The 14,891-nt window shown below is 40.8% G+C and overlaps 1 long non-coding RNA gene across 2 annotated transcripts in view; it reads right to left on the reverse strand.

Annotated features, from left to right (window-relative positions):
- Nucleotides 1-7,126: 7,126 nt before the first annotated feature.
- Nucleotides 7,127-14,891, reverse strand: part of LOC143442943 (uncharacterized) — a 72,996-nt gene continuing 65,231 nt past the window's right edge. For both annotated transcript variants that reach the window (XR_013111567.1, XR_013111566.1), the window contains one exon: nucleotides 7,127-8,732. This is a non-coding gene — a long non-coding RNA (uncharacterized LOC143442943). The remainder of the gene's footprint in view (nucleotides 8,733-14,891) is intronic.

Below are 14,891 nucleotides of genomic sequence, written 5' to 3' on the forward strand. Positions count from 1 at the left end.
TTTCCCTGTTCTGTTTAAATATGGTGTCTGTGACTGAGTTTCGTGTTCCGGAGGACGTGGTCCAGAGAGAAGGAGCCAGAGTTGCTTCTCTGCCTTGGCGCTTAGGAAAGAGCAAATGGGGCTGCCACCTGCCCGGTCTGGGGATGATTCCAGAATGGCTCAGGTTATTCACAGCACAGATCCACCCGGGGGTAAAAATACCATCCCAGAAGGACGCTCCTCCTAGCCATAAAAATACCTATGTGGTATAGAGATACATTCAAAAATGACGCAAGGTTTGGGAGCAAATGTCTTAGGAAACAACTGAAGCTATTAGTACTAGCCTTAGGAAAGGGAAGAGAGGGGATCTGGGAGAAAGAGTGAGGGCAACTCAAGATGCTTACAAATGTCAGTAACAGTCAGAGAAACTATAGTTTAGACCATGGGAAGAGCTTCCTTACCAGGGAACATCAGGAGACTTTGGTAAGGTGTCTTCCTGAGAGCCACAAGGCTCAACAAGTTCTACTTCGTGAAGAATCAAAACTAAGACTGCTCCAGAGTTGCCTGTGGCATCCACAAAAAGGCTTCTCCTTTCCAAGATGTTTTGTCCAGTGTCTCCTCTTGAGTTTTCTCCACTATAAAGTCATCTACACAATCACTGTATCCCACACTCAACTCAGGGATAGACAAGTGATGAGGAGAAGTAGACTCACCCTCCTTTTAAAATCTCCTTTTGAAGGTCCCGTCTTCTGTTTCTGGGATTCTTTCCCTAAACCGGGTTCTTGCAAACAGTCTGCCACTGTTGTTGTTGTTGTTGTTGTTGTTGTTGTTGTTGTTGTTGTTGTTGTTGTTGTGATGGTGGTGGTGGTTGTGTTGTTGCTGTTGTTGTTGTTTTTTGCTTCTCAAATCCCTCCCTCTTAGTTTGTCTAGCTACTCTGGAGTCCCCACTCCTTACAAGTTTCATTCTAGCCTTTTCATGCTGAGTGGTACTTCCTCCACAGTTCATATGCCAACTTTACACATGACAGTCCAAAGAATTTCTTACAGTAACTTGAACTTGCCTGCGTGATAGACATGTCCAGAGAATCTACCTTTAAGAGCCAAGAGAAAGGCATCATCAATGCGGCTCCATTATTAAATTGCTAACCTACTTTTTACAGGCGCTGGCCCTTCCGGGTATAATGGGTCCCACATCTGGTATCAGCAAGATATATTTCTCATCCCTTCAAAACATTTTCAGTATTCATAAATTCAGAGGAAGAGGAGATATCTAAATCCTCAAAAAGGTGTTGGAAAATAACCAACGTACTAAAAACCCAGAAGTAAATTATTGTAACATTGGTTAAATGAGCTAACACAATTCCTTTGTGTGCAAGACTGGGTGTCAGAGTTCTGGTGCCCTCACTCTGAACTGGGTGCCTCACAGACCTCAGACATGGCCCAGAAACCATATTTAAGCAGTGTCATAGACAAATCCTACCAGTGAAGGAAAAAAGCATGGTATAGAAACATAGAGCATCAATTAGCAGTGGGTCAACCATACCCTCCATGAGTGTCCCCTTCTGAGGTTGGAGTTTTCTGACATTTCTACTTCTTTCGAATATGAAGTTGTTTTTCATTAGTATTGTAGAATTTTTAAGTGCTGAGGACAAAGAAAGAGAAAAGGAGAACGAAAGAAAGCTTTAATCCACCTAAACTGTGTGTATGTGTGTGTAGTGTGTATATGTGTGTGGTTTTGTGTCTGTGTGTCTGTGTGTAGTGTGTGTATGTGGTCTCTCTGTGTGTGGTGTGTATATGTGTGTGTGTATGTATGGTGTGTGTAATGTGCATTAGTATGTGTATGTATGTGTGGTATCTGTATATTTGTATGTGGTGTGTGTGCAGTATACATTTCTATGCATGTGTATGTAGTCTGCTGTGTGTGTGTGTGGTGTGTATGTGTGTGGTATATACAATGTGCATTAGTATATGTGTGTTGTGTGTGTATGTGTGTGTGTGCAGTATACATTCCTATGCACGTGTGTATAGTGTGCTGTGTGTGTGTGTGTGTGGTGTGTATGTGTGTGGTATGTACAGTGTGCACTACACATACATATGTGTAGTATGTGTATGTGTGGTGATGTGTGTGTGTGTGTGTGTGTGTAAGAGAGAGTCAGCAAGTTTTCTTGTACTGAAAGACAGCTCAAAAACACACTCTTGGAACGGGTGACTTGACGACGCCACTTGAGACAATACAACATCAAAACAGAGGGAGTGAATCGGAGCAGCTCCAGCTCCTCGATTTCAGTCAATGAAAGGGAGGCACATGGAGAATGAACTGGGTTCCACTACTGCAGAGAGCACTGGGCTTCTTCCTTTTTTTTTTTTTTTTTTTTTTTTTTTTGGCTCCTTCTGAGGAATTCACTTGAGGATAAAGTATTGCAAATCTCAAACTAAGTAGAAGCAGCTGTTGCTGCTTCCTCAGCTTTGGTAGCCTCCATCAAAGCCCTGTCCCAAATCAACACAAAGTAACTCTGTGGCCACATGTCAGGGTGATGTTCGAGGGTATCGGTCAATGGAAACAGAAATGATAATACAGACAGCAAGCATATGAACTGTGGTGCTTTCATGTGCCTGGGACTATTCTAGCACCAGGTCTATCCTCCTGCCTAGTGATGTATGCAGTGTTGTTACTCTTCTCACTCAGATATGGCGATGGACTGATGGAAACTGTGAGTTCCCAGAAAAGTACCCATCTCTTCCACCTTCTGTGATAGGAATACTAACAGCAACAATAACCGTATCAAATGTCAAATGTGCCAGATACTATGCAAAATACTTTATCCCAACCAATCTTTGCAATAAACATATAGGCTAGGAGTTAATTCACCCTGCACCTTTACCTATTAGGCAACTGGACAACAGAGATTAGAAACTAGCTCCAAGTAGGACACCTTGAATGTGGCAGACTTTGGACATAATTCCAACCTGTCCTATTCTAAGGCTTTGGCTCCAGAGGCCTGTGATATTGTCTCCTCGGAGTATTTCCCTTCTCTGAAGCTCATACAATTGCAACTGAAACCCAGGCTCCTGGGTTATTTTCATCAAATTGAAAAGCTCTTCCTGAGATTAGAGACAGCCAAGTGAACGGCTCCCAGAGAGCCTTCTGGCAGTGTTGCCCATCCGTTGGCCTCAGCCACAGCTGTGGTCTCCAAAGGAAATAACTCATGTGGCCGTTGGTTGCACCTGTCACTCACTGGAACCAGTGCTTACTTCAGAACATCAGAGCCCCACAGGGATGAGAACAGCAGCTACACCAAACTGATGGGCACCCAAACAGGTCCCTATGGTTCTGGGAGCCTGCTTCTCTCAATCTAAGATGAGCCCCTCCTGATCCACCCTCCTATTTTAGAAGGTCAGAGGGACTGGCCCTCAGCCACCTGCATTATGCCTTTGTGGAAAGAGCCCATCCTAGCGCCCTATGCAGGCGGTGGCATTGGCAAACAACAGGCATGATCTAAATCAGGTAAAACACCTCTGACCTCCTCCTGGTTAAAAAGAAAAGGAATTTGGAGGTGATTCTAGGTGACATCATTGAAACAAGAAAGGCTAGCAAGTGGCCAGTGAGAATTAAGGTCTCTGCATCAGTCCTAGGGAGAGGGAAGGACATGTGGGACTTCTAGGAAGCAGTTAGAGCTGGGAGAATTTCATGGTGCTTTGGGTGTGTCGCCACAGTAAACTAGGCACCACAGTAATCATTAGAGTCAATCAAATGCAACTCTACCAATGTTAACAGAGCATCAGGCATCTACACCAAAATAAAGGGGTACTGAACATGTTTCTTCATGTGCTTGTATCTTCCTTCATTGTGCCCTTACTGCGAAGCCAAGCCATACATGCTTGTCACCCTCAAATAACAGGTCAGGCTGGCGTGTGAGTAAATGCTCAGATGAGTGGTGAGTTGTGTGGAAAGTGGTCTGGAGGGATAAGTGTGTGGAAAGAGGTGAAAATCTCTTTGTGAGGGATACATACAGGATGTGGTTTGGGGCCTATGAATGGTTCTGTAGCATTCTAGCCACCCAACCTCTCCTTAATCACAGCATTCAGAGTTACCTATATATTCAACTGGGAGAGTCAACAGTCATATTCAAATCCAGGATGATTTCTGTTCTGTACCATGCAGTTCGTAACACCTCCTTATGGATCCTTGAACACCTCCTGGGCTCAGTGTTCCCCTATGGATAGTAAAGATCTTCAGTCCTGCACCCTGAACTCTGAGTCAGTCGCTTTGCCATGTGATGGTTTTCAAGAGGCCAGGACTCCCAAGGAGGGAAAGGGTCTGTATAAGTCAGTTACTAATATGTTGATTCTTTTCAGTTGTGGAATTTTCCAAAAGTAAAACTAAATAGACGATAGAGGTGGATAGATAGATAGATAGATAGATAGATAGATAGATAGATAGATAAGATATAGATAGGTGATAGATTATTGATTAGATAGATAGATGATAGATTGCATAGATAGATGATAGATAGATTACAGATAGATAGATGGATAGATAGATATGTAGACAGACAGACACACACACACACATACAACACTTTAGTTTCAACTTTAAAAAAAAAAAAACTATAGACATGGATTTGTCCAGTGCAGCATGCACAAACATCTTCTTTACCTTTGGGTTAATCAAACTATTCTAATGAATTTTACATTCTTGATAGGAAAAAGTGACACTGGGGTATCGGTCATCCAATACGTCTCTGTCATTGTGTCAAAGACTACTTTCCATTATCCTTGATGAAGATGGGGCACATGCCACTTGCTGATGAGATTGCCTACTTCCTTTAGAAATGCTAGGTTTTTACACCTTCACCTACCATTTGTTCTTTGCTTTTCATATTTAAAAGTGTTAATACAACATCATTCTACCAGGTGGCCTATGTGAATTACAAACTGAAACACTATTTAATATATCCCGCCTGCCATAAATAGCTTTCTGTTGCTATGATAAATTACTGACCAAAAACAACTTGGGGAGAAAAGGGGTTATCTTAGGAGCTCGAGACACAAACTTGGAGGCAGAAATTGAGCAGAAACCATGGAAGAAAACTGCTTACTAGCTTGCTTTCCATGACTTGCTCAGTTTGCTTTCTTATATAGCCCACAACGACCTGCCCAGGGGTGGTACTACCCACAGTGGACCAGACCCTCTCACATCAATCAGTGATCAAGAGAATATCGCCTCAGACATGGCCCAGGCCAACTCCATGAACATAATTCCTCAATTGTGTTCCCTCTTCCCAGATGATTTGATTTTGTCTGAGGTTGATAAAAAGTTATCAGCACAAGTGACCCCTTGCCAACTCCACAAAGTCACTGTGAAGCCGTTACCTTTCTTTTCTTGTTTACTCCAAGATCTCATGATACTAGCACAATACAAATCATAGTATAACTTTTAAAAGTGCCATGGTCTTCAAAAAAAAAAAAAAATCAAACACTGTGTAAGTTCAACAATTCTCTAAACTATCCAATCCCTTAACTTTTGATTCCAAAAAAAAAAAAAGAAAGAAAGAAAAAATAATAATTCAAGGATAGAAAAGATGATTCAGCAGTTAAAAGCACTGACTGCTCTTCCAGAGGTCCTGAGTTTAATTCCCAGCAACCACATGGTGGCTCGAAACCATCTGTAATGGGATCTGATACCATTACTTTCTGGTGTGTCTGAAGACAGCTACAGTGTACTCATATTAATAAAATAAATAAATCTTAAAAAAAAATCAAAACAACTTAAATCCTTGTTTATGCTAATGGGGAAAAAACTAGAGCATAAATTCAATTGTACTAAAGTGTAACCAGAGTCCAGTATTATAGCTTCAAATCTTAGAGCCCAATGTCTGACAACTGGGACTCACTTCTGATCTTCTGGCCTCCAAAGGGCTTGATAAGCTCCACTTTTCTGACTCTGCTGTCTGTAACACACACAACTTGTCTCATCAGCTCTACTGTACGACTTCTGCTGTTCTCGTGGTCACTCTCCTGACCTGGCATCTCTGATATGCTGCACTTTCCATTGCAGCTGAGGACACACCTTCATACATGGCTGGCCTCTTTAAGGACTCTGCCTCTGCCATCAGGTGCCAAACCTCAGCTTTTCTCCATAACCCCTTCAATCCTGGAGTTTACATTCCAATTGAGGCTGCACCTATGCCAATGGCTTCTGCTGTCCTAAAGTTTTTCTGAACATGTTCTGAAGCTACTTGAGGACAATGATATACTTCTGACTAAAAAAATCCAATGAGTTGTCTTTTGCCTATCATGAGATGGCCACTTTGGGCATCTGATCTCATCTTCAATGGAACAGTATAATAGTCTTGTTGCCAGGAAGAATGTCAGTTCCTCCTACTAGATCCTCCTCAGGGGCGCCTGTGTCTTTTATACCAGATAACAGTGTCTGGTACATTGCCAACACATGAAAACCATATGAGGAATGAAGCACAACAATGATGTCAGACAAAAAGCTATCACAGTGGACCTGCGATAAGGTGAGATTCAGGTTCTGTGGGTGGTCTTGGATCATGAACTAGATGTCAGGCTGGAGATCTTACCAATTTTTAATTCTATTTTCCCAGAAAGCCTTTCCTCATTGATAATGCAGTCTTGGGACTCCACAAAGTAACTAAAATCTCCTAAAATGTAGCAAGCTCACAGTAGACTGTGACATTTTTGCTTGTCCAGAGCAAGGACCTCTGACGGATACATCTAGGAGCTCAACAGTGCTTATTGAACAACAACAGCAAGAGAAATTTATCTTCAGTATTTTCAGAGATATAAGATTCCAAAGGAAGAACGTTTAGATGAGTGTAGCAGTCTTCAGCTGGATGGCCTTTTCCCCAACAGTAAAGAGTCCCTGTGAATGTCTTATACACATGGGCCTTCCACCAGACACTGTGAGACACAACCACAACCTCTTAGGCACAAGCCAAACATGACTACACAATGCAGAGCCAACTACAATTCAACTTCTCATCTATTTCCTTATTCTAAAACTGGACATTCTTCACAATAGGCCTGTTTTCACAAAGCAAATGTAACAGTAAATCCTCAGGGTCTCTTTTGTGTACTTAGCTCAAAGAACCTTTACCTGAGGAACCTTACTGTGCTTACAAGGCATATGAACTTTTTCAGGTTTTTATACATGTCTACTTTCCCGGTAGAAAGGCCACACCTTGTATGGACTCCTCAGTGGAATTTAGAGTCTGTATACAAGATAAAAAAAAAAATCAATGAGTAAATAGGTTAAATATTTTATGTTTGGTCAAAATCATTGGCCGGACAATAGGCTTGAAAACGAGGCACAGTAGAGTAGTCTGGGGTGCTAGAAGAGGCACGGGCTTTAGAATCAGAATCATTTGCAGTTAGCTTTTTCCATTGAGCATCGCCCTTGGTAAAAACTTTAAATTATCTCTGTTCCTGAATAATATAGACAACACTAGCCAGCTTCTCAAGTTGCTGTAAAAATTAAATTAGGTAAGGTATGCCTATTACAGAGAAAGCACTAAATAAATGCTAATTCCTTACCGTCTTCAACAGCTTTCTCCATAGATGAAAGATGATAGATAGATAGATAGATAGATAGATGATAGTAGATAGATATAGATAGATGATAAATAGATAAATGATAAATAAATGATAGATAGATAGATAGATAGATAGATAGTAGATAGATATAGATGATAAATAGATAAATGATAAATAAATGATAGACAGATAGATAGATAGATAGATAGACCAATAACATAGATAAATATAAAGCTCCTTCCTTCTCTTCCCCCTCTCTTTCTTGCAATAGTAAACACAAACTTTTTCAATAACTGTCCCTTTCATGGAGTACAAACCTGCCATCTGACATGCATAGCAACTTAACATACTATTGTATAGACTAACAATGTTTTACTAAGTCATAGGGAGAACAACCACAAACTTTTGTTCCAAAAGCAATATTGAGCAGTGATTATTTTTATTTGTTATTTGTTAATATTTTATATAAGACAACCCTAACTACCTACGTGATATGTGTAGGAGACTCAAATTGCTAATGGCCAACAGTGATAAGTGGCGCAAGGTGCCAGGAGAGAGAGGATCTTGTCATAATGTTTGGAATGTGAACCCTTTGTTTCTGCAAAGAAAGACACTGATTGGTCAGTTCTAATAACACCATGTGGCACTTCTCAGGCCTGTGGCACATGCTGGCCTTCATAACACGCTTATTTGCATAACAGAACTATGTCTCATAGTTTGTTTGGTGTTTTGGTTTTTGTTGTTGTTTCGGATTTTTTATTGGTTGGTTGGTTGGTTGGTTGGTTGGTTAGTTAGTTGGTTGGTTTGGAAGTATTTTGTTTTGTTGTTTGGAGGGTAATGTATATAACACTGTGGAAGCCTCAAAGGTACACTATATGAATCGTTAAAACTCTCCTCTGCCCCCTCCATCCATATAAAAGGAAAAAAGAATAGAAGAATGTGAACAAAGGTAAGAAGAGGTAATGGTGAGATTGTATTACTTACCAAGGATTACACTGGAGTTCCAAGGTTGATAATTTTTAGTCTTACCCCACTTTTCTCTCCTTAGTCCTCCCTCTCGGAGGAAATGAAGTTTTCTTGGACTCCAACAAATGTGTCTTCCTTCACTAATTTCCATGTGCTGGATTCAATGCTAATTTACATCCACATTTGTGCCGGAGATCTTAAAAATCTGCTGTTGTTTCCTTCCTAAGCTGTAAGGTGGGGGTTGGGAGTGGGGGCGGAGGAGTGGAGTTGAGGACAACCGAAAGGGAAGGAGGGAGCGAGGGTGAGAAAGTAAGAAGGAAGACGAAAGAAAGAAAAACTTCAGCCAGTAAGCATTTTCCGTACTTAATAATTTGATTTTGTAGGCTAGCCATATCAAAGAGCAAAATATTCAATATTGTTAATTTAGTTTTGCAAAATATATTCTTAATTTAAAAATGATTTTGCTCCGGGTGGTAGTGCAGTAATAAAGCAGTTATTGACCAGATCTTATTGATTGTAGAGTCTGCGGGCAAAGAGCACTGACCTCCCTCACACTCTTATTGCTTCCTCCCTCCCCGGCCTTCTTCATCTATGCTCGCTCAATAATATATTATTAATATATATTTTTAGCAAAAACTGTATGTTACAAGGTTAAGAGCTTCTTAGTGATTTTTTTCAAGATCCTCTCTCCCTTTGGGGTGTTAGGGAAGAATTAAGTCAGTAACCAAGTGTCTGTGTATAAACGACTTTCTGTGGAAATACTTCCCCCACCAGCCAAGGTTCCCCATTCCCATCCACACATTGCTATATTATATAGGACAGAAGGAAAGATTCTCTAAGCCAAAGGCTGTTACAGGGTGGAAAATGGCAGCTGTGGAGAGGGCATTTCACCCTAACTGTGAAGATCAAATTTAATCCCTGTGTCCTTTCTCAAAAAGTAGCTTTGAGCTTCAAAGAAGAGAAAACTCTGGTCATGTCAAATTCAGCTACCAGTGTTCTTGCTTCTAGAAGCCTTTTGTGAGGCTTTCTCTGCACTGCCATGAGGATTTCTCTTATGCCATAGCCATTTATGATAGTCAGCAATGCGTCATTTTGACATTTGCACAGAAAATATCTTTGTCTTTATAGTTTCCCTAAGAAGTGTAGAAGTTTTCTGAAGACAAACACTATGCTTATGTTCCTTCAATATCCCTTGTATAACCGACCATGTCTTGCGTTCACAATAAGCATGCAATAATTATTTACCAATTAAATAATGTGCACAGTCTGCAGGAAACTTTTTTAGAAGAGAAAAAAGACAGACAGACAGCCGAATTTCACCCTGGCAACACATTAAGCATGTGGTATGCTTGTCTCTACCTGTGCACCAAGTGAGAATAAATGAACATTGCTGAGATTGACCTCCAGTTGTTGGATCAAAAATAGAGAGTTTCAGTGGCTTGCTTTTATGAAAAAGAGGAAAACCTGCTGTTCCCACCTCCCAAACACCGACTTCAGGGAAGGCAAGTAAATCCTAGTTAAGGGAGAAACTTGGATTAAAAGAGAGTTAGTAGAATATTGTCTGCAACCTCCCCTAGTGACTTCACCATATCTCCTAATATTATACTCAAGCATTTCTTCTGTGGCAGAACAGACATGTTCAGAACAAAACAAATACTGTGTCTTTCGCACAGTTTGTGCACATTCTTGAGGTTTTGCCTCCACAAAGAAAAGTCAGTCCATTAACTCGAATACATATTGATAAGAATTGGGGCAGGTGAACAGGATCCAGCTCTCTTATTGGCTGGTGGTTTCATAGCCTGCTGGGAAGGAATTTAAAAAGGAGGACGCCAGACACCCAATAGGAGTAACCCAAGTGAGTGTGGAGGAATGTTGGGCTCTACCTTCTAGCTGTGTAATCACTGGCAAGTTGTTCATAGAAACTGAGGTCTCAATAGGCAACAGTTGGACTAAGAACTTAATAGAAAAAAGGATAAACACAGAAAGGTCTTTTCACAGAGACAAAGGAGGCTCTGTTAGCACTCATGGGTTTAAATATGGTGGTAGTATCTTAGTTAGGGTGTCATTGCTGTGAAGAGACACCATGACCACAGCAACTCTTATGAAAGACATCATGTAATTGGGGCTGGCTTACAGTTTTAGGGGTTCAGTTCATTATCTTCATGGTGGGAAGCATGGCAGTGTCTAGGCAGACATGGTGCTGGAGAAGGAGCTGAGAATTCAACATCTTGATCCAAAGGCAGCCAGGAGGAGTCTCTCTCTCTCTCTCTCTCTCTCTCTCTCTCTCTCTCTCTCTCTCTCTCTCACACACACACACACACTGAAGAGTTTGAGCACTAGGAGACCTAAAAGTCCACCGACATAGTGATGCACTTCCTCCAACAAGGTCACACCTATTCCAACAAGGCCATGCCTCCTAATAATGCCAAGTTCCATGGGCCAAGCATATTCAAACCACCACATATAGAAAATCAGCCTCCACCAGCAATATGGCCACAGAAAGACAAAGAATTACTAATACCACACGAATAATCACCAAATCCCAACCTCTTCTCATCTCCTAGCAAAGTGCCATTGGCTTCAAGGTACCAGAAGGCAACGAATACCAGGGAAGGGTCCTCTGAAGTCCAATTATTAGGGCCAAGGACCAGACCAATCACCTCAGGGAATGAGCCTGGACAAGCAAAACAATCAACTGTCCAACCCTTTTGCTTCATTTTCTCCTTTGTCACACAGGAACAATTATGTAACCCTACCTACTCCTCACAGCCCTCTCAAAGATCATGTAATCAGAACCGTGAATGTAGTTTGTTGAAATTTCCAGCTGGTCACAGATGCTGCCTTGCTAAGGAGCCCCTCCTGCTCTCCATGGAGTCCCTCACTGGTGCCCACGCCCAGCCAGGAGAGGCTCCCCCACCCCCAACCAGAGCCAGAATGAAGTGAACAGAGTAGCACAGGGCTCTGCAGGTGGCAGGGAGAGGGGGGAGCTGCACAGGCAAGGAAATAATAGAGACTGGATTGTTTATGCTTGTGGGAAAGGGCGCATGAATATGGATAAAACCCTGTGCGCATTTTGCTAATTACCCAGCGTCAATGTTAAAGGAGAAGAGAACCCATTGCAGATTTCCAAGCAAATTCCGTCCCTTCAAACCCACCCCCACCTACACACACACACACACAAATCACCACTGCCACCACCACCACTTCCACCGCCATTTTCTCTCCTCTCATAAAAATAGCTGACAGTGTCCCTCTGAATATAAACCAGGTGGAGTTATTTGAGTTAAATACAAATCGACAGAGGAATCCTGTCTTGTATCATGCCAGAGAGTCCAAGGAAGGAAGTCTCCCTCTATGGCCACAATTGGCGGGGCTTCTCTCCCATAAATTCCTAACAGTCAAAGCAGTCTAACCTAGCAGGCAAAGGGTGAACCAAGGCAGGGACTGCCATAGAGAGACAAAGAATGGCACATTAAGAGAAGGCCATTTTTACCAGGACCCAAATTAATAAAACAAAAGACAAAAATAATTCCTAGCCTTTGGGTTCCAGTCCTAATGAAGGTTTCTTTCCTGTCCTTTCCCACCAGAAAGTGGTAAACCAAACAGTGGCCACATATTTGGAGTCAGATAGAACCAGCTCAGGGAAAAATAAAATATGAATTAAAATAAAAGATGAATAGCCTTTGTTTTCTGGAAACTTCTGGCTGTGTCCCAGTCAATCCCGGGTCAATGTGAATGACATCCCTGTGTCACCAGGGTTTGGGGCAGCAGAGTTTAAGCTAGGGACATTTAGAGGGGAGAGCTCAAAGCTACTAACTGTGGTTCTGAAGTTCATCACCACAAGCTGCAAAAGCCCATGTGCCTTTGTCTCAAGAGCTACTAAGGTAAAGAGTAATCAGAGAGTATCTGTCTTGAGCTACAAGCATTAGGGCCACAGCAAAGGCAAAGCCTTTGGTCACATTTTTCACAGTCCTCTGCAGAGAAGCCAGCAGCTGACCCGGGAAGTTGGAAACTATGAGTCACCTAGCTCTGTCCCGTGTAGCTGTGTGATTCTGAGCAGGACATTTGGCCCTCCTGGACCTCAGCCTGACAGTCTCTTCATTTGTAAAATTTAAACAATTATCAGTATGAATTTTCATGGTTCTTAACTGGACAATCCAGAGAAAAACAAATGCCAAGAAGTGACCCAGAGTCAGCCATTTCCAGCCATTCTTGCCTCTATCCTACTGAACGCTGCTCAACAACCTCTTGAGTTAGGTCACAACTTACTATAATAGACAAGAAAACTAAGGCCTGGAATAGTGACTTCCTGAGTTATTAGTGATATGGTCGAGTAGAGATTTGAACCCAAACTAGCAAGCATATTGATTGTACTATGTAGCATTTCCAATAAAAACATGGACTTTTTCTCTCCTGAAATCTTTACTGTAGTAGAATACGTATAAGCATAACATTTCCTACCATACCCACCTGCAAGCCTTCAGCTCAGTGGCACTAGTTACAACTGTATTTTTATACAAAGATCACCTCCATTCATTTCTAGAACTCCTTTCATATTGTAAAACTAAAACTCTACCTGTCAACTGATAACGCTTTCTTTCTTTTCCCAAGCCCCTGGCAAACAACCCACTGCTTTTTCTGTCTGCATTTTGACTATTCCTGAGTCTCATGTAAATAATATCATACAGTATTTTTCTTTTGATGACTGCTTCATTTTACTTAGCACAATGTCCTTAAGGTTCGTTCATATTGTAGCACGTATCAAAACTTTCTTCCTTACATTTTGGTGATTAAGAGGCTGGAGACATGGCTTGGTTAAGAGCACTGGCTGCTCTTCCAGAGGTCCTAGGGGATCTGACTCCCGCTTAAAGACTTCATGGGCACCAGACACATATATGATACATAAACACACATGTACACAAAACATCTAAACACATAAAATTAACACTAAGTTTAATAACAATGGGTATTAGTAATACTTTATTCTATGCATGCATGGACCACATTTTTCTTACCCATTCACTATCCAAGGGACACTGGAGTTGCTTTCATGTTGTACGTTTGTGATTAATGTTGCTATGGATATGGGTGCAAAAATATGTCAAGATTCTGCTTTGAGTTCTTTTGGATATTTACACGGAAATGGAATTTTTGTATGCTGTGTCATACAATAAGTATGGTTTTAACTTGGGGAGAAACTGCCATACCATTCTCCATAATGGCTGTATCTTTTTACCTCCCTATCAACAATTCATAAAGGCTCTGTTTTACACACCCTTACTAATAATTGTTTTCTTTTGGGGGGGTAGGGAGCCCATTTGTGCACACATATACATGCATATACACACACATACACGTACACTCACATATGCACACACACTCAAGCACTTGTTTGCTTATAGGAGCCATGCTAATGGGTATAAGTACCTCATAATTTTGGCTCACATTTTACCAATTAATAATATTGATCATCATCCCATGTTCTATTGAGCATTCAGATATCATTTCTGAAAAAAAAATATTTATTCAAGTTTTTACCCTATTCTTTGGTTTTGTTGTATTTTAGGACATCTCTATGCACTATGGATTATACAGATAATTCTATGGATATCAACTGCTTATCAGATATATATTTTTCTCTCATTTATGGGTTGCCTTACTACTTCATTGACAGCATCTTTTCATTTACATTTTTTAATTTTATAAAGTATAATTTGTTCATTTTTGTCTATGTGCCTTTATCATATCCAAGATCTCATTGCCAAATCTAGTATAATTAACTTTTTACTCTGTACTTTCTTCTAAGCATTTTCTAGTTTTAGGACATGAACACAGCTTCATTCATTTTTGTATACAGTATTAGGTATGGGGCAGACTTTATTTCTTCTGTATGTGGACATCCATCTTTCCAAGAAGCACTTATTAAAAAGCATATGTCTTTCTGGTTGACTGTATTTAATGTCCTTACCAACACTGTTCTGTCCCATTGATCTATGTCCTGATGAATTTTGTAATCAATTTTGAAATCAGTATGAACCGTGCAGTTCTCACTGGGATTTTGAATATAATATCTTAGCAATTGTATGTCTGCCATTTAGTTACTTTTTCTTTGATTTTGAGGTTATAGACTTCCATTCATATGCCATTGAGTCCCAACTCAAGACTGCAATTTAGTATTTTTCCTGCTGCACCAAACATAATCTTTTCCTTTTTTTTTTTGTTTGTTTGTTTGTTTGTTTGTTTTTTGGAGGAACTATGTACACCTTGCTCAGTTTCAGGATAACAGAAAAGCACATTCTATGAAGCCCAAAATTTCCCCAACAAGGCCCAGTGCATGCTTCTTCCTTAGTGAGCAGATTTGAGCAAAATAGACTTTGTAAAATCTG

This window comes from Arvicanthis niloticus, chromosome 7 (genome assembly GCF_011762505.2).
Source record: "Arvicanthis niloticus isolate mArvNil1 chromosome 7, mArvNil1.pat.X, whole genome shotgun sequence".
NCBI lineage: Eukaryota > Metazoa > Chordata > Mammalia > Rodentia > Muridae > Arvicanthis > Arvicanthis niloticus.